This window comes from Panthera onca, chromosome E2 (genome assembly GCF_046562875.1).
Source record: "Panthera onca isolate mPanOnc1 chromosome E2, mPanOnc1 haplotype 2, whole genome shotgun sequence".
Taxonomy (NCBI): Eukaryota; Metazoa; Chordata; class Mammalia; order Carnivora; family Felidae; genus Panthera; species Panthera onca.
In genome coordinates this window covers 48,271,217-48,296,813 of record NC_138353.1, presented here as the reverse complement: position 1 = coordinate 48,296,813, position 25,597 = coordinate 48,271,217, and the positions used below count along the sequence as shown (strand labels likewise).

Below are 25,597 nucleotides of genomic sequence, written 5' to 3'. Positions count from 1 at the left end.
ATGTGTGAGTAGGGAGGAGGGGATGTGGCCTGGTGGGGAGGCTGGCTCCTCCACCCTAGCCCTGCACCTTTCCTTACCAAGTGACTCAGGAACAGGGGCTGCACGTCTCATTCTTCCTTAGCTGTGACAATGATGCATGTTAGCAGAAAAGATACCCCAGCCCTTCACTGCATGCTTCCCTGGGTCTCCTCATGATAGGCGTAGCTGGGGATTCAGGGGGGGCTTATGTTCCAGCAGGGGAGAGAGAGATGAAGCTACAGTGAGTGATTATTTAATCACAGGTGCAAGAGTTGTTACAAAGCATGGATCCACATTGCTTGTGGAAGGTGTTACAAAACAAATCTGACCAGGAGCCAGAACGGGCCATCTGTGTGCTATGGCCTATGAAGGGCAGGGACATCCCCACCAGTACCCGTGGAAGAGCCCTACTTGAACCCAAACTCAACTAGTGTGAGGCCAAAGCTCTGCAGGAACATGGGCCTTGAGTAACCAAGACGCTGTCCACAGTGGGGACCTCTGCACATCCCCTCGTGTCGCTCTATCACACCGCCCTCCACACCCAGCTTGAGGAGGAGTTCCCCAAGCTCCATTTCTGGATGAGGAGAGTGAGGCCTAGAGAAAGGAAATGATTTGCTCTGTGGGTCCCAAGTCAGGAAGGGGAGTCAGTAATGAAAAGCCAAGGCTAGTTTTCCTGGCACTCTGCATGGGTCTACAAGTGCCCAGAGTCCGCCCTCAGTGAACCAAAAACTTAGGAACAAAGCTGCTCTGTTCACCAAGAATTCCATTTTCCTTTGTTGTTCGCCACTAGGGACATTCCTGAATTGGTAAAAAAAAAAAAAAAAAAGGGGACTGGTTCAGCCCACGTTCTTGCAGTTGATGGGCCGTGCAGGGTCAAAGTCCCAGACTTTAAGGAGCTCCCAGCTCAGAGATGAGGCAGACCAGATGCACAGGACACTATGATCAGGCAAAGGACAAGGGGCACCAGGGGCCTGGGAGCACAGAAGGACAGCTCCCTTGGAGAGGGGACAGCTGGAGCAACCAGGAGGCGGGCAGTCTTAGGGGTCAAGGGTGACATGTGAGAATCTGGGGTGGAGGTGTGGGCATGGGGCAGGGAGGTGGGAGGGCTTGCATGTAAAGAGAGAAGGGCATTCTGCTCAGGGAACAGCAAGTTCAAAGGGATTGAGACCAAATATCATGGAGGGGTACTTGCTGCAGAGGTGGGGGCCTGATCCCCTGGCGATCCTGGGTCTGTGGAGCAAGGCATCATGAGGGTCTTGTTCTGTGAAAGGGGAAGGCTGTCCTATAGGAGGAGGCTGTTCGAAACCTTTTGAGGACAGACTGAGAGTAGCAGAGAGCCCTCTTCTTTACCCTCAAATGCAAGTGTCTATATGAAATATTTTTAAGGGTTTTTTTTACTTCTAAAAAAATTGTTATAAGTATACATAACAAAAATGAGCAATGTAAGCATTTTTAAAAAGTTAACAATTCAGTAACATTAAGTCCACTCACAATGTTGTGTAACCATCACCACTTTCCATCCATTAAGCAGTAACTCTCCCTTCCCCCCTCTCCCCAGCTCCTGGCAACCACCATTCTTTCTGTCTCTATGAGTTTGCCTGTTGTAGGTACCTCGATTTATATGCAATGTTTAAAGAATAGCATATTGAGGTGAAATTGATGCATAAGAAACTATACAAAAGTGCGCAATTTGCTAATTTTGGATATTTATACTGGAACCCAGATAATGATTATATCAATCGCTGCCAGAAGTTTCCTTTCACCCTTTGAAAATCCTCTCTCCCCATCCTCCCTCCCCAAACAGCCATTAGTCTGCTTTCTGTCCCTATAGATTAGCTTGGATTTTCTTGAGTTTTAAACAAATGGAATTACACAGTATTACTCTTTGGGAGATGTCTGGTTTCTTTCAGCATAACCATTTTGAGCTTTATCCATGCTGTGTGTGTCAGTAGTTCATTCTTTCCATTGCTGAGTAGTTTTCTGTTGTATAGATCTATCATAATTAAAATAATTTCTTAAATATAATTTATTGTCAAATTGGCTAACATACAGTGTGTAAAGTGTGTTGTTAAATTTTTTTTTAAATGTTTATTTTTGAGGGAGAGAGAGAGACAGAGTGTGAATGGGGGAGAGTCAGAGACACAGGGAGACACAGAATCTGAAGTAGGCTCCAGGCTCTGAACTGTCAGCACAGAGCCTGACGCAGGGCTTGAACTCATGAACTGCGAGATGATGACCTGAGCCAAAGTCAGATACTTAACTGACTGAGCCACCCAGGTGCCCCATCATAATTTTTTTTTTTTTAATCCATTCACCCACTGATGTACATTTAGGTTGTTTCTAGCTTTTGGTGTTAGTAAATTGAAATGCAGTTGTTTTTTTTATGTGGATCTTGTGGCCTGAAACCTTGCTGAACTAGTTTCTTGGTCATTTTGTTCTCAATTTTAGGGGATGAACATTGAGGTTTTCACCATTTAGCTGAAAGTTTCTCTCATACATTCCCTATTTCAGGTTGAGGAAATTGCCTTCTATTCATTCATAATTTGCTGACAATTTCTACTGGGTGTGGATGTTGGATTTTGTCAAAGGGGCCAATATCTATTTACTGCCATCTACTGAAGATGATCATCTGATTTTTCTTTTTTAGCTTACTAACATGGGGAATTTACAATGATTGATTTTCAAATGATGAATGAACCTTTCATTCCTGGTACTGCATGAGACTAGGAGGTTAGAATGTGGAGATCATAGCTCTTGTCCCCCAGTGAGACCCAGCTTTGGGCACAGTCATCCCCATAGAGGACGGAAGGAGGGAGGGAGAGGGCAATGGGCAAGGTTGAGGAGAAGAGAGAACTGCCAGACACATCAGTCTTGGCCTGCCCACGTGAGCAGCCTCAGGTGAACAGCTTCCGGGGAGCCTCTGGCTAACTGGGGGTGCAGGAGGCTCTACCCCACAGCGTGTGCAGGTGGGGCCAGGCGGCCACTGCTCTTCCTCTATCTTGCCTGGGAAGACACCAGGGACTTGCCCTAAGCATAGTGTGCTGCCCTTGAGCTTCCTGGAGCCCCAGACTCTGCCTCTGCTGTCAAGCTGAGCTGATAGTGGCCGGCTATGGGTTTTGGCCAGTCTGTGCACCTCGTGAGGGGTCCTCTGGTGCAGTGGGCAATGGCCCGCCAGGCCAGGGACGTGTATGCAGTTCCTTCTCTGTGAAGTGAATATAATGATCTTTCTTTTCTGGGCTGCTATATTCAATGAATCCATGGTGACAAACCACTTAAATGGGACTAAAGCGTCCGAGGCTGGGATTTGAACCCCTGATGCCCCTGTTCATTGGCTATGTGTCCTTCGGCCAGTGGCTGACTCTCTCAGCTTTATTCTCCTCATTTGTAAAACAGAGATAATGATACTGCAAGATGTGGGGGGTACCCATGATAATTTGGTGTCATGCAGATGAGCAAGTGTTCATTGAGCAGCGGTGCCCTGCACCTGGAAAATGCAGGGTAATTTCACAGGTGAGCAGAGCCATTGCAGCTGTGGTAGCTGTTGGTAGAGACTGTCCTAGAGCTTGAGGAACCACAGAGGGGGCCAGAGGAGGGAATGGGGTCTTGCAAGGGGACAGGAACTTATCCTGCCCTGGCTTAAGTTTGTAGTAGTGTGTGTTTGGGCCTTGTGCTCTAAGGCTGGCACTCTCAGCAACCCTGCCAGACTGGCATGATCATTGTGCCCCACTCAGGTATGGGTGGGGAAAGGGCGGCTCAGCGCTAGAGCTAGGATTGGAAGTCGGACACCCCTAGTCATTTTGAGAGAACTGAAAGGGGAAGAATCTCCCCAGGATTGATGCTAACACTGGCTCCAAATTGAGAGGGTGATCTGAGAGAGGGAGCTGGGGGAGGAGACAGGAACCAGGTAGCCAAGGAAACTCTTGATGGATTCTTTCCTTCCTCATCCTGCCCGGTTTTCCTCCTGCTTCTGGAGTACAGAGTATTTAACTGACCTAGGCCTTCTCTGATGGTATTTCAGCATCTGGTCCAAATGTCCAATTCATTCACTCAGACGTTTTTCACCAGATGTTATGGTCTCCTATGTGCAAAGCTGGCATCAGGCTCCAGGGACATAGTGGTGAGAACAGAACAAGGTTCCTCCTCGAGGAAAGACAGATAACCCACAAACGAACACACTTAAGGCAATGACACAGTGGCCGGTACTATGCAGAAGTACCACAGAGGTGTGGGACAAGGAATGACCTGAGGTGGGCAGAGAAGGCCTTTCTATACAGGTGATGTTTGAGTTGACAAGAAGGAGTCAGCTGGGCAAAAAATCTGGGCTGGAACATTTAGGCAGAGGGAACGGGCAAAGTCCTTCACGAGTCAGTCTGATGTGTGGCTGGGCAGTCAGTGTGGGGACAGTGGGTGGAGCTGAGGGAAGGGTCACTTTGTAGCCTGCCGGGAAGTCAGAGGAGCAGTTAAGATTTACTCTAAGTGCAGATTCCAGAATTCTTCTGGAAATGAAAACAAAACAAAACAAAACAAAACTTGTATTCTTCCTTTACTTTCTCTCTTTTGTGATTTTTGGGGCCTCTTTTAGAAACACATCTGAGGTGCTCTCTAAACAGGAGGCAAGGGTTAGCGCCCACCAGATCCCCTTCACCAATGGCTGTAACCAATTTCCCAGCTGCTGTGGGGTGGGAGGGCCTGTAACAACAGCAGAACTGCCTCTTTCTCCAAGCCATCTTGTCAGAGATACTTGGGAGGTTACACCCCTCCACAATCCCGGGGGGCCACTGACTGAGTGAGGGCCCAGCCTTCTTGTCTCAGCTGGAGAGGGTACTCTGTGGTGCTATTTAAAAATGCTTCAGAGCCTCTGGGACTGACCTTCTCTATCCTGCTCCCAACACTTCCTCACAGGTTTCTCCTGAGAGCAAGCTCTCAGCGACTCATGTGATGCTGAACCCCTGTCTCAGGCTCTGCTTCTGGGGAAGCCAACCTCAGGCAGGCCATTGGAAACCAGGTATTCTTTGGTTTAGAAATTGGGGTTCAGGGATCAGAGGACCAGGGGATCATTGTTCCTTCCAGCTCTTAAGGTCTCTAAAACGGTGTGATTTACTCAATCACACAAGTTAGTGGCAGAGCTGGTCCACAAACCATGCACAGTCTGGAGGAACCAGGGTGGGGTGGGGCCTGCTGGTGAATGTGGTGCAGAGGCCAAGGCCACAGCTGTGCTTTATCGGCAGTTGTGCTCCCAGATCAAGCTTCATCTCAGGTAAGTCTCTGTCTACCTTCATTAGTCCAGAGACCTTAGTTTCCTGAATTCCACCCCTTTCCCTTTCTTTCAGCATAATTCACTCTAAAGTGAGAGAGATTGGCAGCTCAGAGACCATGCATCCTGAAAAGAAGATGTTTGTTAATCCAAATAAATCTGTAATAGAAAAATATTTATTTTGAGAGAGAGAGCACGAATAGGGGAGGGACAGAGAGAGAGAGGGATCTAAAGCAGGCTCTGTGCTGACAGCAGAGAGCCCAACGTGGGGCTCGAACTAAAAAATGGTGAGATCATAACCTGAACTGAAGTCGGACACTTAACCAACTGAGCCATCCATGCGCCCCCAAGTAAATCTGTAATTTGATGGGCTTTTTTCCAGGGTGATAAAGTGAGTTGGAAAAATGCAAAAAAAGCACAAGTCTATAGGTTTTGAGGTCACAAGGGAGACATATATCAGGAGATTCCTTAGCTTTCCCAGGGATCTGCTTCTTTCCACCCTTCTCTCCCCATAATCAGGCCACCCAAGCTGAGAAATGCTTAGTATCTTCCTCAGGTTCCAACAGCAGGGCCTGTCAAAAGTGTGTCACTGAAAGAGAAAGTGCTAAAGCTGAAGAAATAATTTTGCTAAAAGTGCATTTTAAAAAAGAACAGACTGGTAATCTGAGCTAAGTAAACCCCCTCATGTGTGGCTTATTTCTCAGAAAAGTGGAGGACTTTCTAGGATTTAGTAAATTTCTACTCTATCTACTAAAGGGTTAGCATCACTCATTGTTTTGTGCAATTTTTTATTTATTTTGATTTTTTAAAATGTTTTATTTAGTTTTGAGAGAAAGAGACACAGAGTGTGAGTTGTGGGGGAGCTGAGAGAGAGGGACACAGAATCTGAAGCAGGCTCCAGGCTCTGAGCTGTCAGCACAGAGCCTGACGCAGGGTTCAAACCCACGGACTGTGATATCATGACCTGAGCTGAAGTCAAACATTTAACCAACTGAGCCACCCAGGTACCCCTGGTTCGTGTGATTTTTCAGGGTAGTTCTGGGGACGGCTCAGGGAGGCAATCCTGAGGAGCCACCCTGGACTCAGCCTCATCTGGCTTCTGCCCTTACCATCCAGGGGACTTTAGGCAAATCAGTTACTTTTTCTCACAGTTTTCTGTCTGTAAAATGAATGGAGGTGGCTATTCCATGAACCTTGGCACTCAGTGGGTGTTCTGCAGACCAGTATCACCTACACTTAGGAGCTTGTTTAGAAATGCAGAGCCTCAGGCCCCACCGTAGACCTTCTGAATCAGAATCTGTATTTTAACAGGTTTCTCAAGGGATCCATTCACACATCACAGTTTAAGACACTCTGTCCTTTGACCGTATTACTCAAATGTATCCTCAAACTGCCTCCACATCACCCTGGAGTAGAAGCTCGTTAGAAACACAAGTTCATGGGCCCCGGACCTACTGAATCGCATGTCTGAGGGTGGGGACCAGGAGACTGTGTTTTCACAACCTGTCCCAGTGACTCTTAAGCACACTGACCTTTGAGAGGGACTGAAGTTCAAGTCTAAGAGGATTCTAGCCGTGGTATGGCTGTGCAGCATCTGTCGTCGGCAGAGCTTGTTCTGTGCTGCTTTCCTGAAACGCTCACCTACCAGCGCCTCACAGCAATTTTGTGATGTGGTTTTCTCCTTATCTTTGCTGTGTTACGAAACTGAAGCTTAAGGAAGATGAAGCAAGTTGCTCAATGTTTTGTAATATTGACGTTTCTGGCAAAGTCAGTGAGCTGTACGGGGTCATAAAACTCTTAGTAAATATTTAACAATTACCTGATTATAAATGACAGAGGCTCTTGGAACAGGTGCTGGGGTTGATCTTGTGGGTCTTGATCAAAGCTTAAGAGCTCATGAACTGCAGCTCGTTTACCATTTCACTGTTTTGATTAGATAATACGTTCATATTTTAAACATCTTGTAAAAAGGGGCTGTACTGAAAGTTTTTCTTTTACTCCTGTTCCATAACCACCCAGCACCCTCTCCCATGCAAATGTTTTCAGTTTATTGGGTCTAATCTAACTAAAGCTGATCCTTGGGAAAGCTGAGGAATATCCTGATACATGGCTGCCCTCATAACTCCCAAACTCTCTGGACTTGCTGTATGTGCATTTTTCCAGTTCACTTTATCACTCTGACAAAAAGTCCATCAAAATACAGATGTATTTATTTATTTATTAACAAGCATCTTCTTTAAAGGATGCACTATTTCTGGGAATTTCTGAGCTGCCAGTCATTCATACTTTAGTGTGAATTATTCTAATACAGAATTTCTTTATGCAAAATATATGTGTAAAGTATATGCAAGTGTATATATTTCTATATATCATATATATTTGTATATGCTTGTATTTCCATGAAGAAGCATATATATATATACACATATGTGTATATATAAAAAATGCTTTGCTACCTCTGCTGAACACAGGTTTACAAACTAGAACACACACTTCATGTCTTGCTTGTCTCACTGAATATATCATACTGTTCTATTGTGTGGTGAATACTCAGGTTGTATCCAGTCTGTTATGATAGACACTGCTTGTATGTGTGGCTTTTTGCAGGTGTATATTATATATGCAGTATAGATTCCCAGAAATGGGATTCTAGGTATCTGCATTTGTAATTTCAGGAGATATTGGCAACTTGTCCTTCATCATAAGGTCAGTACCCATGTGCACCTCTGCCAGCTTTGGATGAGAAGTTACTATTTTCCCACATCTTTGCTGATGCAATAAATTGTCACATCACTGGACTTTTACCAATCTGATAGGTGAAAAATTGCCCCAACAGAGTCTTAATTTAAATTTGTTATGAAAAGTTTTAAACTCATGACAGATATCTTTAAGGACCATTTCTCTTTCTTTTTCTGTGGTTGATTTACTCATATTCTTTCTTTGCTTTTTTGGGGGGGGGTTAAAATTAAACATATTTTTCAGTTTTATTGAGATATAATTAACATACATTGTATAGATTTATTTAAAAATTTTTTTAATGTTTTTATTTATTTTTGAGGGACAGAGGGAGACAGAACATGAGCAGGGGAGGGGCAGAGAGAGACACACACAGAATCTGAAGCAGGCTTCAGGCTCTGAGCTGTCAGCACACAGCACAACATGGGGCTTGAACCCACAAACCATGAGATCATGACCTGAGCTGAAGTCAGATGCTTAACCCACTGAGCCACCCAGGCTCCCCTACATCATATAAATTTAAGGTGTATAGCGTAATGGTTTGACTTACATACATTGTGAAACGACTACCACAATAAATTTATTTTTCATTTGTTTTTAAAAATTTAATTCCAGTGTAATTAATATACGGCGTTATATTAGTTTCAGGTGTACAATATAGTGATTCAACACTTCTATACATCACTCAGTGTCATCACGATAAGTGTACTCTTAATCCCCATCACTTATTTCACCCATCTCCCACCTACCTCCCCTTTGGTTGCCATCAATTCTCTGTAGTTAATAGTCTTTTTTTTTTTTTTTTTAAGTTTATTTATTTATTTTTGAAAGAGAGAGGGGGGAAAGGAAGGAAGGAAGGAAAGAAAGAAAGAAAGAAAGAAAGAGAAAGAAAGAAAAAAGAGGCAGAGAGAGAGGTAGACAGAGAATTCCAAGCAGGCCCATGCTGTCAGCACAGGGCCTGACATGGGGCTCCAACTCACTAACTGTGAGATCATGACCTGACCCAAAATCAAGAGTCTGATGCTTAACTGACTGAGCCACCCAGGCGCCCCAGTTAAGAGTCTCTTCTTTTGCATCTTTTATTCTTTGTTCAGCCTTTGCTTATTTTCAAAATTAGGTAGTTGCCTTTTTTATTTCTAGGAGGTGCTTATCTATTTTAGGGTGATTACCCTTTTGCCTTTGATACAAGCTCTGTCCAGTTTAGCATTTTTTTCATTTTGTGGATGCTTTTTTTGTTTTGTATGTATAATTTTTATTTTTATTTTTTTATTATTTAAAAAAAAATTTTTTTTAACATTTATTTATTTTTGAGACAGAGAGAGACAGAGCATGAACGGGGGAGGGTCAGAGAGAGGGAGACACAGAATCTGAAACAGGCTCCAGGCTCTGAGCTGTCAGCACAGAGCCCGACGTGGGGCTCGAACCCATGGACCGTGAGATCATGACCTGAGCTGAAGTCGGCCGCTTAACCGACTGAGCCACCCAGGCGCCCCTGTATAATTTTTATTTTTAAGCAGTCAGATTTATCATTCATTTCTTTTATGGCTTCTGAATGTTGACTTATTGGTACAAAAGTCTTCCCCACTTTAAGATAACAGGACATGTCCTTTGTTTTCTTCTATCATTTCCACATTCAGATGTTGATCCATTTGTAATTTATCCTGATGCATGCTGTGAGGCATAGATCCAATCCCCTGCCCCATTGGCTATCTTTTCCTTGTGAAATGAGAAGCTGCTTTATCATTTTAGCTCTTTTTTCACGGTATGGGAGTCTCTTCCAGATTTTGCTAGTCTTTTGCATTGGTTTCTATTGATTCACGTTCATTCATGTTCCCACTGTTTTGCTTGCTAAGGTTTATAATATTAAAAAATATATATTAATATATGGAAGGACTGCTCCCCTTATTTTTAGTTCTCTTTTGGACTATTCTTGCTTATTTTTCTATTTGAACTTTAAAATCTAATATCTAATTACACACACACATGTTGGTGTTTTTATTTGAATTGCTTTAATAAAAACTGAAGTATAACACACATACAAAGAAGTGATTAAATTGTAAGTATACAGCTTGATAAGTTATCGTAAAGCAAACATACAGTAAACTATTACTCAGATCTAAAACTAGAGCATTAGCAATGTGCAGAAGCCCCCCTAGACCTCAACCTCTTCTGAAAAGTAGTCATCATCCTCGTTTCTTATGTCATAGATTGACTTTGTTGTTGTTGTTTTTATATACATGTACTCTTTTGTATATGGATGGCTTCTTTGCTCCACAGTATATCTGTGAGGTTTATTTATCTTTTCTCTTGTTGATGGACGTTGTTTGAGTTTTTGGCTATCGTGAATAACATGGCTATGGCTGAGGACAACTTTTGGTATAACACTGGGCTTTTGATGTCCATATATACACATTTCTGTTGGATATTTACTTACAAGAGGAATGTCTGGGCCATGGGATATGCATGTGTTCAACTTCAGAAAATGTCACCAACCCAGTTTTGCAAATAGATGTGTAACAATTTACCCTCCTTCCAGTGGTATATGAGTATTCCAGTTATGTCACATCCTTGCAACACTTGGTTTTGTTGGTGTTTTAAATTTCATTCATTCTAGTGTGTCTTTGGTAATTAATTATGGTTTTAATTTTCACTTCTGTAATGACCGATGAGTTTGAGCACTTTAAATTTTTTTAATGTTTATTATTTTTGAGAGAGAGACACACAGAGCATGAGCAGGGGAGGGGTAGAGAGAGAGAGAGGGAGACACAAAATCTGAAGCAGGCTCCAGGCTCTGAGCTGTCAGCACAGAGCCTGACACGGGGCTCGAACTGTGAGATCATGATCTGAGCTGAAGTCAGACCCTTAACTGACTGAGCCACCCAGCCGTCCCAAGTTTGAGCACTTTAAAAAATACATGTGTTGGCCACTTAAATATCCTCTTTTGTGAAATGTATTAAGATTGCTTTAAATTTTCACATTAACTTCAGAGAATGGACATACATATTATGATGTTGAACCTTCCTATCCAAGAACATATGTTGTGCCATTAAAAAAAAGAAGAAATCTTCTATGTCCTTCGGTATTGTTTACTGGTTTTTAGTAAATACGTTGCATATTTTTTTTTTTTAATTTTTTTTTTCAACGTTTTTTATTTATTTTTGGGACAGAGAGAGACAGAGCATGAACGGGGGAGGGGCAGAGAGAGAGGGAGACACAGAATCGGAAACAGGCTCCAGGCTCCGAGCCATCAGCCCAGAGCCTGACGCGGGGCTCGAACTCACGGACCGCGAGATCGTGACCTGGCTGAAGTCGGACGCTTAACCGACTGCGCCACCCAGGCGCCCCAATACGTTGCATATTTTTTGATAAGTTTTTTCCTAGATGTTTTCTCTTTTTTGTGGAGTCTTTTTCTGTCTCTTGTTTGTAGTAGTTTCTTAGTCAAGTCTCTTGGATGTTCTAAGCTTATAATCATACCATATATAAATGGAAACAATTTTACCTCTTAATCCAATTCTTATATCTCTGATTTTTTTTTAGCTTATTTAATTTCACTGACTAGAACCTTCTGTATAATGGTCGTAGGCACATGTGCCTGTGCTCTGACTTTAGTGAGAATGCTTCTGGTGTCTTCCAGTTAAACAAAATACTGGCTTTTATCTGAGTTTTGTTTTACAGTGTTAAGGAATTATTTATTGTTTTCTACTTTAATGAGGATTTTTTAAAATCAGAAAATAGTGTTGAAGTTTGTCAAATGTTTATTACATTTATGGATCTCCTAGAATCTATTATTATGTTGTATTAAGAAGTTTCCTAATATTGGGGCTCCTGGGTGATTCAGTTGGTTAAGTGTTCCACGCTTGATTTCAGCTCAGGTCATGATCTCATGGTTCATAGTGAATTCAAGATCCACCTGGGGTTCTGTGCTGGCAGCATGGAGCCTGCTTGGGATTCTCTCTCTCTCCCCACCTCTCTCTGCCCCTCCCCCACTCTTGCATGTGCATGCTCTCTCTCTCTCTCTCTCTCTCAAAATAAATAAATATTTTAAAAAACATTAAAAAACAGAATTTACAAAAAAAGTTTTCCTAATATTGAACCATCCTTGTACTCCTAATAATAAATAAATAAATAAATAAATAAATAAATAAATAAATAAATAAATAAATTCTCTGTGGTCTCTTAATGTGCTATGCCACCCTACCGGAGACGCTTTGTTGACTGAGTCAATTGCCACTGTGGAGAGAGTCTGTGGACATTACAGTCATTACATATGGGCTGATGTGGCCTTTCCTGAAGTAAGGAGACATTGGTTTGGTTCTCTTCCAGGAAACCCAGCTCCAAACTCTTTCCTGGTGTAATGGCAATAGAAACTCATGTTGGTGTGTCTAGGTGGCTCAGTCAGTACAGTATGTAACTCTTGATCTTGGGGTCATGAGTTCAAGCCACACATTGGGTGTAGAGCTTACTTAAAAAAAAAAAAAAGAAAAAAGAAACTGGGGTTTTCCAACAGTTTAGCAATTTAGGAAAAACTGCATGATTTTAGTCTTTTTCATTTTATCTCCGTTGTTATGATTAATTTCAAAACAAAACATCAAAACCCCAAAAAAACATAACTAAACAATATTTATTATACTCAGTTTTGTTTATGTACTACTACAGAGGATGTTGCAATGGGCTTTAGACTCTCTGGGTTATTATAAATACAACTTGGGACTCACTGTCCTAATTTTTCTCAAGGAGGGGGAAAAATGTTAAAAGAGTCTGGGGCTTGGTCACTGGAGGGATGCAGTGCCCAATCCACAGAAGAGGCATCCATGTGGCAATGCAGCCCGGTGGTTAAGACAGTAGCTTCTAGGCCAGTTTGTCTCGGCTTAAATCCTGACTCTTCAATTTCCTACTACTTGTGTGATCTTAGACAAGTTACTTTACCCCTCTCGTCCTCAGTTTTCTCATCAAAAAGTGAGGATGATAACAGTTCCTACTTCTAGCCTTGTTATGAGGATTCAACAAGTTTAATACGTGGCAAGTTCCTTGGCAGTAAATGTGGGAGAGGGGCGCCTGGGTGACTCAGTTGGTTGAGTGTCCAACTCTTGATTTCGGATCAGGTCATGATCTTGGGGTTTGTGAGTTTGAGCCCCACGTTGGGCTGCATGCTGACAGAGTGAGGCCTGCTTGGAATTTTCTCTCTGACCCTCCGATGCTCACACTCTCTGTCTCTCTGTCAAAAATAAGTAAATAAACTTTAAAAAACACATGGGAGAGCCTGATTGGGGATTAAAGCATCCAGGGGGGATTGGGCCAGGTGGTTCCCCCCCCCCCCCAGTGACCTCCATGACCTTTGCTGCCCTCAGTCCTCATGCAGATGCCTTCAGGGTGTGCTTAGGCAAGTGAGCAGCACGTTCTCAAGAGCAGGGGCTTCTAAGATGACGCAAAATATGAAGAAAAAAAATGTCCATTTGTCAGCGTCTCGGCTACAGAAAGCAAAGGAATGAAAGATTCCTGAAGGTTGATATTTCAGATAATACATTTATAGAGTTAATGAAGAAGAGCTGGCCCAACGCTCTTGGCCCCTGTCCAGATTTTTCTGCAGTCTTTAATTCCGAGGCTCCCTCAGAGCAGAATTTCTTCACCATAGGGCAGGTATGTGTTTAACTTCATTAGAATTGCCAAACCGTCTTCCGAAATGATTGTACTGGTTTACATTCTCAAGCGTAACGTGTGAGAGTTTCAGCTGTTCCCCATCCTCGTGAGCTGAGTTATTTTTAGGTGATAGTTATTTGCTGCATAGAGAGGATGACCCTCTGCCGAGGTGTCCATCCATGGCCCTGTCAGGCGAAAGACCCTCCAGCTACTGGCTTCTACCTCATTCCTGTTTGCTTTGTTGTGTTTTCTGTTATTCTGTTGTTCCAGGGAAGTTTTCACGCACTAAGGTTTGCTGGAGTCCCTTTGTCCCCTATCCCTTTCTTCCAAGAATAACGCTAGTGTGGAGTCTCCACTCTCTGTTCTTCCACTCTTGAGTCTCCTTGCTTGTCAGCGGTCAGAGGTTGAGCTTAAGGGCTGGAGGTCAGAGGTCAGAGTTCTTCAGAGGGACAGCAGCAGCTTTCTTAAAGCAGGAGCTGTTTAGAGCGTTCAGGGGTCCCATGTGACCAGTTCCACACTGAGTTTCTTTCTTCTTTCACAATCCAGTAAAGTGTTTTCCTCACAGATCTCTATTGATGGTGCAAAAGCAACAGCAATAAAGGAAATCATTCAAAAATAAAAGAGGAGGCATAAGTTTTCCAAAACTCATTTTTACTGCTATTTATAATAGTGAATAATAATAATGGTAAGTACTGAGCTACTGTGCACACTACACCAGCTCATGTTCTGAGCTTTCCATACACAGAAACTCTGCAAATCCCCATATAACCCTTTGAGGCTGGAATTTGATATCAAGCGCATTTTACAGATGAGCCTGAGGCGAGAAGAGAATCTTCACCTCTCCTGCTGCAAGGTGGAGCCAGAATTCGAACTCAGGCATTTATAGCTTCAGAGTCTCTATCTTACCTGCATGTTTTTTCCTTAGGTCATTCACATTTTAGAAACTTAGCTCATATTTGTTTAAATATTACCTGCTATAAATGGATGGTCACAAAAATGAATACTCTGATAACGTAACGTAATTCTAACATGTTCTTGTTTCTCTTCCCTCATTCCCATTTTTTAAAAATGGTTTGTGGTTTTGGTTTCATGGTTAAGAAAATTTTGTCCACCTGAAAGCCACAAAGATTTACTCCTAGGTTTTCTTCCAGAATTTTTGTAGTTTTAGGTTATTTGTCCGGGGATGTTCAGTAGTTTCTGCAGTACTGGTTGAAAGGACTCCTTTGTCCTGTTTTCTCTGAGTCTGGCTTCTCTCAGTAAATGTAAGGGTTAATTCACAGAGGTTCCACAAGGAGAAAAAGGCATAATCATTTTGCTATACCAGACGTAAACCCACTGGCACATGGTTAGCACTCAAAAAATTGCAATTAGTTCTCAGATTATGCCAACTGCTTTCCTGGGTTTGACATTAAAGTCATTTCCAGTTTTCTTTCTTCAAATGTAAATAGCAATGCGATAGATATTCCAGGCGTCCAGCTTTCCTTCTTCTTTAAAATTATTTTAGGGTATATTTATGGATCTTTATCCATACTACAAATTAGTGCTAAAAGTGTTTGGACCCCTGCACTCTGGAAACCATGCATTGCTTTTGACATAGCCCTGCTACCAACCAGAGGGAGCTTCTTGGAGGGTTAAGAATTGGAATCATTGCCTTCCCTTGGAAACCTTTCTTGTCTCCTGACCCCACACTCAGCCCAGGGTCCCCTGGTTAGTGTTCCTCATCTTCTCTTTAACTGCACACACTTTCCTATGATACTGTTTTCTACGCAGTGATTTACCTGTTGCCTCCCCCCACTGGTCTGTGTGCTTCTTACTGGAATCATGACTTACTCGTTCCTAGCACAGTGGCTGCGCATAGTAGACGCTTAGTACAATGGTGACTATAGGAGTGGCATCGAGTACTGCTACTGGGTGGGCGGACTCCTCTGAGACGAGCCTTCTGATAACAGCATTCTTTCATCTTGCTTCCATGACATCTCTTCGTTTATAGTTTTCTCTAAGTGAGGCATTGTAGCCCTGGTTAATGTTGGATGGTGTTACAGGATGCCCGGATTCTGCATTAAGTAACATTGGATCCCAGACTGAGGAAATTACTTTTCTGTTCTTTTCTGTTCTGTTTTCAACCCTTCTTTCCTAGGAGGGGTTTCTCAGCCTGAGCGCTATTGACATTTGTGGCTGGAAAATTCTTTGCCATCCGGGGCTGCTCTGTGCGTTGTAGGGTGTTTGCGGCATCTCTGGCCTACATGCACTAAATGCCAGTAGCAGTCCCACCCTTAGTTGTGACAACCAAAAATACCTCTTGACATTGCCAGATATCACCTGGGGGACAGAACCCAGCTCCTGGTTGAGAACTACTACTCTGACGAAAAGAGTCTGTGCCAATATATTTTAAACACTGTTCTAACCCTTGCTCATCTCTCTTTTGCGAAAAGAGGGAGCCAGATCCCTAGCTCAGAGCCTTCAGCAGGCAAAGCTTTCTCACCAGGACTTAATGACATTGTTTTGCTTTCCTTGATGTCCCTTTTCCATTTTGGCAAGCAAGAACTCTTTTTCTTTTGATGAAAGTGTTATAAAGTTTTCTTTACAAATTAATTTAAGTAAAAAGGTGAGTACATCTAGAGGAATATATCTCAGTATATGTAAATATGGCCCAAACAGTGTTGTGCTAGACACCTGGCTCCGAGAAGAGGCTGTGTAACTCATCTTCCTGTTTCAGCGCTTCGGTCATCTGTGGTACTGGGCAGGTGTTCGTGTTTTGTTTCACCCAAGACAATATGCCAGCTTGGGTGATGCCCTAGGGATCTGGCATCTGGCATCGGTGCCAAGCCTCCCAGATGGGCTGCTACTGGTGATTACATACATGCAGCACCTGCCAGAAATGTTCAGCTTGCTGCAAGCATTTGGTCTGTGGACCCAGGAGTGGTTCTTACTGATAGAATCTTCCAGGTGACTTTGGATCACAAGGGTTAAGGCACTGCATCTCTGGGTCCCACCCAGTTTTGTCTGGGAAACAAGCATTTGAAAACAGATCACACAGGCCTGAAGCCCTTTCTGATTTCATAGAGAGGTTGGATGTGGGAGGAAAGCAAACATTTCCATCCTATCAGACATCTTGGCAAAACTGCTAATTGGTTGCTGCCTCTGCTTGCTTTGTGGGAAAAGGCTTGATCAGATAGCAAAGTAAGTGAGAATATCACACTTAGCAACCCTTGATGAATTAATGGGTGTAGACATTAAGCATCAGTGGCTGTCAACATCAGAAAAGAATGAATATCAGAGACATTACACACCTCCTGTTGAAATATCCCAGTTCCATTTATAGTGGGGACAAAGGGTTTGAGCTTGAGTCTGAGCCAGCTGCCAATATGCAGAAACAGAGGACAAAGGAACGTATTGAATTATACTGTGAGTGTGCAGTCAACAAAGTCTGGACTGGAGATACTCTAGAGAGCAAATATCCTGGGTTCTTCAACAGATGAATTATAAGAGAAAGAATGGGATGGAGGAGAAACCCCATAGATTAAAAGAGATCTAAAAGTTACGTGAAATTTTAAAAAAGGACAAAGCTTAAAAACTATAGTGTCGAGGGATGCACACTTGATAAAAAGTGTGGTTGATAAAGCCATAAAGAAACCAACAATGTGAATGCTATTATGGGATGGTGGTTACTTTTTTTTGGGAGAGCTGTGATTGGGATAGGTCTCATGGGGGTGCTTTTTGGGTGCCTGGCCAACCTTTCTATTTCTTGATTGGGTGGTTGTTGTAAGGCATGGTTGTCTGTACATTTGTTTTATGCTATATGTATCTGTGTTTATTTTAAATATTTAATATGTTAATATTTTATTTTAAATATTTTATTTTATATTATTATTATTTTTAAGTAATCTCTACACCTGGCATGGGGCTCAAACTTACAACCCCGAGATCAAGAGTCACATACTCTAGTTACTGAGCCAGCCAGGCAACCCGATGTGTGTTTTATTTTAAAATAAAAAGTTTTTAAAAAGCAGTATGTTTTAAAAAATAATATGCAACCTTTTGTAGGCAAAAAGACAAACTATGAAAAACATGTTTCTATTTTAAAATATAAAAAGTTTAAGGATAAAGCTAATAAAAATGTTTTATCTTGAGGGAGAGGGAAATAATGTGGGAGAAAGATAGGGACTGGAAGCTAGAACTTTCTGAACATACTTTTTATAGTCTGTATTTAGCAATTATGTGTTTTATATAATTAAAATGAAAAAAATTAAATCCCTAAAAATAACAAACACATGGAAATGCATGGTTCTTTGACTAACAGTTCCATTGGGGAGATAACTAAAGATAGAAGAAAATAGAAAGAAATCTAAAACTTCATGGACTTGTCTTTTTTTTTTTATTTTTTTAATTTTATTTTTTATTTTTTAAAATTTGCATCCAAATTAGTTAGCATATAGTGCAACAATGATTTCAGGAGTAGATTCCTTAGTGCCCCTTACCCATTTAGCCCATCCCCCCTCCCACAACAACTCTAGTAACCCTCTGTTTGTTCTCTGTATTTATGAGTCTCTTCTGTTTTGTCCCCCTCCCTGTTTTTATATTATTTTTATTTCGCTTCCCTTATGTTCATCTATTTTGTCTTTTAAAGTCCTCATATAAGTGAAGTCTTATGATTTTTGTCTTTCTCTGACTAATTTCACTTAGCATAATACCCTCCAGTTCCATCCATGTAGTTGGAAATGGCAAGATTTCATTCTTTTTGATTGCCGAGTAATACTCCATTGTGTGTGTGTGTGTGTGTGTGTGTGTGTGTGTGTGTGTGTGTGTGTATACCGCATCTTCTTTATCCATTCATCCATCGGTGGACATTTGGGCTCTTTCCATACTTTGGCTATTGTTGATAGTGCTGCTATAAACATAGGGGTGCACGTGTCCCTTTGAAACATGTCCCTTCGAAACACCTGTGTCCCGTGGGTAAATGCCTAGTACTGCAATTGCTGGGTTGTAGGGTAGTTCTATTTTTAGTTTTTTGAGGAACCTCCATCCTGTTTTCCAGAGTGGCTGCACCAGTTTGCATTTCCACCAGCAGTGCAAAAGAGATCCTCTTTCTTTGCATCCTCGCCAACATCTGTTGTTGCCTGAGTTGTAAATGTTAGCTATTCTGACAGGTGTCACGTGGTATCTCATTGTGGTTTTGGTTTGTATTTCTCTGATGATGAGTGATGTTGATCATTTTCATCTGTCGGTTGGCCATCTGGATGTCTTCTTTGGAGAAGTGTCTCTTCATGTCTTTTGCCCATTTCTTCACTGGTTGTTTGTTTTTTGGGTGTTGAGTTTGGTAAGTTCTTCATAGATGTTGGATACTAACCCTTTATCTGATATGTCGTTTGCAAATATCTTCTCCCATTCTGTCGGTTGCCTTTTAGTTTTGCTGATTGTTTCCTTCACTGTGCAGAAGCTTTTTATTTTGATGAGGTCCCAGTAGTTCATTTTTGCTTTCATTTCCCTTGCCTCCAGAGACGTGTTGAGTAAGAAGTTGCTGTGGCCAAGATCAAAGAGGTTTTTGCCTGCTTTCTCCTCGAGGAGTTTGATGGCTCCCTGTCTTAACGGTGAGGTCTTTCATCCATTTTGAGTTTCTTTTTGTGTGTGGTGTAAGAAAGCGGTCCAGGTTCATTCTTCTGCATGTCGCTGTCCAGGTTTCCCAGCACCACTTGCTGAAGAGACTGTCTTTTTTCCATTGGATATTCTTTCCTGCTTTGTCACAGATTAGTTGGCCACATATTTGTGGGTCCATTTCTGGGTTCTCTATTCTGTTCCATTGATCTGAGTGTCTGTTCTTGTGCCAGTACCATACTGTCTTGATGATTACAGCTTTTGTGGTATAGCTTGAAGTCCAGGATTGTGATGCCTCCTGCTTTGGTTTTCTTGTTCTGGCTATTCGGGGTCTTTTCTGGTTCCATACAAACTTTAGGATTGTTAGTTCTAGCTCTGTGAAGAATGCTGGTGTTAGTTTGATAGGGATTGCATTGAATATGTAGATTGCTTTGGGTAGTATCTACATTTTAACAATATTTGTTCTTCCTATCCAGGAGCATGGAATCTTTTTCCATTTTTTTGTGTCTTCTTCAATTTCTTTCATAAGTTTTCTGTAGTTTTCAGTGTATAGATTTTTCACCTCTTTGGTTATATTTATTCCTAGGTATTTTACGGATTTTGGTGCAACTATAAATGGGATCGATTCCTTGATTTCTCTTTCTGTTGCTTCATTGTTGGTGTATAGGAATGCAACCGATTTCTGTGCGTTGATTTTATATCCTGCCACTTTGCTGAATTCATGAATCAATTCTAGCAGTTTTTTGGTGGAATCTTTTGGGTTTTCCATATAGAGTATCATGTCATCTGCGAAGAGTGAAAGTTTGACCTCCTCCTGGTCGATTTGGATGCCTTTTATTTCTTTGTGTTGTCTGATTGCAGAGGCTAAGACTTCTAATACTATGTTGAATAACAGTAGCAAGAGTGGACATCCCTGTCTTGTTCCTGACCTTAAGGGGAAAGCTCTCAGTGTTTCCCCATTGAGGCTGATATTAGTGTTGGGTCATTCATATATGGCTTTTATGATCTCAAGGTAGCATGGACTTGTCTTATTAAGTTACAATATCAGTGTTAGGGGCACCTGGGTGGCTTAGTGGGTTAAGCGTCTGACTTAGGCTCAGGTCATTCATGATCTCATGGTTCGTGGGTTTGAGCCCTGCATCAGGCTCTGTGCTGATAGCTCAGAGCCTGAAGCCTGCTTCAGATTCTGTGTCTCCCTCTCTCTCTGCCCCTCCCCTGCTCGCACTCCGTCTCTCTCTTTCAAAAATAAATAAACATTTAGGGTGCCTGGGTGGCTCAGTCGGTTAAGCACCTGACTTCAGCTCAGGTCATGATCTCATAGCTCGTGAGTTTGAGCCCTATGTTGGGCTCTGTGCTGACAGCTCAGAGCCTGGAGCCTGCCTCAGATTCTATGCCCTCCTCTCTTTCTGTCCCTTCCCCGTTTATGCTCTATCTCAAAAATAAATAAATATTTTAAAAGTGTTAAAAAACCAAAATAAACACTTAAAAAATTATAATATCAGTGTTACCATTTTGAAACTACTATCCATATAGAAGGATAAAACAAGTAATCATCTTAAGTCTCATTAAGAAACAAGATTTTCAGCGCAAAAGAAATGCAAATAATTCAAAAAAGAAGTTAAAAAAAACCCTTATAATTCTAATGACTTATCTATAAGTTAATGATTTATTTTTCTGTTTCTTAAAAACATTAACTGCCTAGGTCTGTCCACCTGAAAAGCCTATAGACACTGAATCAGGTAGTCATAAGCACTCCTGGTGTTCAGGGTGTGGTTTCTAAGTACCAGTCCCCGCTAAAAGAGTTCCTTGGAAAAGTAGCTGATTTCTAGTCTAAGGCAGAAATGTTCAAGATGAGGCTGGAATCTCAGTCATACTTGAAAGCAAGGAAGTTATTGAAGACTCCTGGAGCCCTGTCGGTAGGACAGGACCTTACTGGAAGGAGCTCCCACTAGCCTAATGATGAAATAATTTGAACATCAAGACGAATAACAAAAGCCACTTTGGAAAACAGCTTGACAATTTCTTATTGTTTAATCTCCAGCTATCATATGACCTAGTGACTCACTCCTAGGTATTTCCCTAACAAAAATAAAAATATGTGTCCACTGAAGGATCATCTGGATGCCAATGTATATAGCTTTATTCATACTTGCAAAAACCTGGAAACAACACAAATGTCTGTCAACTCAGAAATGGATAAACAAACTGTGGAATAAATAGGATTACTACTCAGTAATAAAAGGAACATACCGCTGCTATACTCAGCAACGTGTTGAATCCCCAACACATTTACTAAATGAAAGACGACACAACAGAAATGGCACCATTCTATATAATTCTGTTTATATAATACTTTTTGGGAGAAACCTTACTAGGGACAGCATTTGGATAAATGATTGCCAGAGGTGTAGGGTGGGGCAGGGGATTGGCTGCAAAGGGATACAAGGGAAGTTTTTGGGGTGATAGAAATGTTCCAGATCTTAGAATAATGTGTTGGTGTATATAGTTATTAAAACTCATCCAACTGTACACTTAAAGAGGGTGAACTTTAGTGTGTGTCAATTATTCCTCAATAAACCTGACTTAAAAGTAACTTTAATAGGTTGAAATATGTAAATAAAATATTAATAAATTTAAAATGATACTGGAAAATCATCATTAATTACCTTTGGAGGATTCTAGGAAAGAACTCATTCTGAAAACTGGTAGGTAAGTCAAAGGAAAGAATCAGACTTTTATCCTGATTTTTCCATACAGACCAAACTTTGAGATAAGAAAATAGATGGGGAGGGAAAGTTCTCCATTCTAGGAGGATCACGTTAATATAAACGTAGAAGGAAAGATACAAGCATCAAGGCACCACCTGGATTGACTAATGGAACACTGATGAGAGCTAGAATCTTCACTGTTTGATGAAAGGTAAAAGGCTGATGGAGAACTTTGTAATAGATGAATCATGGAGAAAGAACACATTAGCTCACTGAGATGAGAAAACATTTTGTGCCTCCTGCTGGAAGGCAATATGTCCTGTGAAAATTATACTCAAACCCAATAAAGCTTTTTGAATATTGAGGTATGCAGAGATAAATATGTTGAATGACATTCCAAGGATGCAATCAGCCAGATCCAGAATGTGGTAAGTCTATAGGACATTGACCCCATTACTTCAGCAACAACAAAAAGGGAAAGTAAACTTTTAGAGATTAAAAAATATTAAGAGTTCAGAACTTGCTACAGATCTACAGATCTACAGAAATCAAGCTAGCGTGATACTGACATAGAGGTAGATGGACATCTAGATCTCTGGTCAACTGAGTTTTGCTGAGGATGCCAGCCAATGAAGGAAGAATGGTCATTTAAAAAAAAAAATGGTCCTCGCCCACCAACGCAAGTTATTCAAGACAGCACAGGGGAAGTGCCCTGCAGTTCCGCACCACTCCAGGGACTATCCAAAATGACGAAACGGAAGAATTGCCCTCAAAACAATCTCCAGGAAATAACGGCAGCTAATGAACTGGATTTAAACAATATAACAGAAAGTGAATTTAGAATAGTAGTCATAAAATTAATCGCTGGGCTTGAAAACAGTATAGAGGACAGCAGAGAATATATTGCTACAGAGATCAAGGGACTAAGGAACAACCAGGAGGAGCTAAAAAATGCTATAAATGAGCTGCAAAATAAAATGGAGACAACCACAGCTCGGATTGAAGAGGCAGAGGAGAGAATAGGTGAATTAGAAGATAAAATTATGGAAAAAGAGGAAGCTGAGAAAAAGATAAAAAAAATCCAGGAGTATGAGGGGAGAATTAGAGAACTAAGTGATGCACTAAAGAGAAATAATCTACGTGTAATTGGTATTCCAGAGGAGGAAGAGAGAGGGAAAGTTGCTGAAGGTGTACTTGAAGAAATAATAGCTGAGAACTTCCCTGATCTGGGGAAGGAAAAAGGCATTGAAATCCAAGAGGCACAGAGAATTCCCTTCAGACGTAACTTGAATCAATCTTCTGCACGACATACCATAGTGAAACTGGCAAAATACAAGGATAAAGAGAAAATTCTGAAAGCAGCTAGGGATAAACATGCTCTAACGTATAAAGGGAGACCGGTAAGACTCGTGACGGATCTCTCTACTGAAACTTGGCAGGCCAGAAAGGAATGGCAGGAAATCTTCAATGTGATGAACAGCAAAAATGTGCAGCTGAGAATCCTTTATCCAGCAAATCTGTCATTTAGAATAGAAGGAGAGATAAAGGTCTTCCCAAACAAACAAAAACTGAAGGAATTCATCACCACTAAACCAGCCCTACAAGAGATCCTAAGGGGGATCCTGTGAGACAAAGTACCAGAGACATCGCTACAAGCATGAAACCTACAGGCATCACAATGACTAAACTCATATCTTTCTATAATAACACTGAATGTAAATGGACTAAATGCGCCAACCAAAAGACATAGGGTATCAGAATGGATAAAAAAACAAGACCCATCTATTTTCTGTCTACAAGAGACTTGTTTTAGACATGAGGACACCCTCAGATTGAAAGTGAGGGGATGGAGAACTATTTACCACGCTACTGGAAGTCAAAAGAGAGCTGGAGTCGCCATACTTATATCAGACAAACTAGACTTTAAAGGCTGTAACAAGAGATGAAGAAGAGAATTATATAATAATTACAGGGTCTATCCATCAGGAAGAGCTAACAATTATAAATGTCTATGTGCCGAATACGGGAGCCCCCAAATATATAAAACAATTACTTACAAACATAAGTAACCTTATGGATAAGTATGTGATAATTGCAGGGGACTTTAACACCCCACTTACAACAATGGATAGATCATCTAGACACACAGTCAATAAAGAAACAAGGGCCCTGAATGATACATTGGATCAGATGGACTTGACAGATATATTTAGAACTCTGCATCCCAAAGCAACAGAATATACTTTCTTCTTGAGTGCACATGGAACATTCTCCAAGATAGATCACATACTGGGTCACAAAACAGCCCTTCATAAGTATACAAGAATTGAGATCATACCATGCATACTTTCAGACCACATTGCTATGAAGCTTGAAATCAACCACAGGAAAAAGTCTGGAAAACCTCCAAAAGCATGGAGGTTAAAGAACACCCTAGTAAAGAATGAATGGGTCAACCAGGCAATTAGAGAAGAAATTAAAAAATATATGGAAACAAACAAAAATGAAAATACAACAATCCAAATGCTTTGGGATGCAGCGAAGGCAGTCCTGAGAGGAAAATACATTGCAATCCAGGCCTATCTCAAGAAACAAGAAAAATCCCCAATACAAACTGTAACAGCACACCTAAAGGAAATAGAAGCAGAACAGCAAAGACACCCTAAACCCAGCAGAAGAAGAGAAATAATAAAGATCAGAGCAGAAATACACAATATAGAGTCTAAAAAAACTGTAGAGCAGATAAATGAAACCAAGAGTTGCTTTTTTGAAAAAATAAACAAAATTGATAAACCTCTAGCCAGGCTTCTCAAAAAGAAAAGGGATATGACCCAAATAGATAAAATCATGAATGAAAATGGAATGATTACAACCAATCCCTCAGAAATACAAGCAATTATCAGGGAATACTATGAAAAACTATATGCCAACAAACTGGACAACCTGGAAGAAATGGACAAATTCCTAAACACCCACACACTTCCAAAACTCAATCAGGAGGAACTAGAAAGCGTGAACAGACCCATAACCAGTGAAGAAATTGAATCAGTTATCAAAAATCTCCCAACAAATAAGAGTCCAGGACCAGATGGCTTCCCAGGGGAGTTCTACCAGACATTTAAAGCAGAGATAATACCTATCCTTCTCAAGCTATTCCAAGAAATAGAAAGGGAAGGAAAACTTCCAGACTCATTGTATGAAGCCAGTATGACTTTGATTCCTAAACCAGACAGAGACCCAATAAAAAAAGAGAACAACAGGCCAATATCCCTGATTAATATGGATGCAAAAATTCTCAATGAGATACTAGCAAATCGAATTCAACAGCATATAAAAAGAATTATTCACCATGATCAAGTGGGACTCATTCCTGGGATGCAGGGCTGGTTCAACATTTGCAAATCAATCACCGTGATACATCACATTAATAAAAGAAAAGGTAAGAACCATATGATCCTGTCAATTGATGCAGAAAAAGCATTTGACAAAATACAGCATCCTTTCTTAATAAAAACCCTCGAGAAGGTCGGGATAGAAGGAACATACTTAAACATCATAAAAGCCATTTATGAAAAGCCCACAGCTAAAATCATCCTCAATGGGGAAAAACTGAGAGCTTTTTCCCTGACACCAGGAACACGACAGGGATGTC

At 41.3% G+C, this 25,597-nt stretch overlaps 1 protein-coding gene across 3 annotated transcripts in view; it reads left to right on the top strand.

Annotated features, from left to right (window-relative positions):
* The window catches only part of IL34 (interleukin 34), a 76,034-nt gene that overhangs the window by 26,536 nt on the left and 23,901 nt on the right, over positions 1-25,597 (top strand). The window contains exon 1 of one of the 3 annotated variants that reach the window (XM_060650187.2): positions 5,204-5,275. The exons of the other annotated variants lie outside the window; for them this stretch is intronic. The gene's annotated coding sequence lies outside the window, so the exon portion shown is untranslated. Of the gene's footprint in view, positions 1-5,203; positions 5,276-25,597 lie in introns of those variants that run through there. 3 annotated transcript variants of the gene reach the window in all.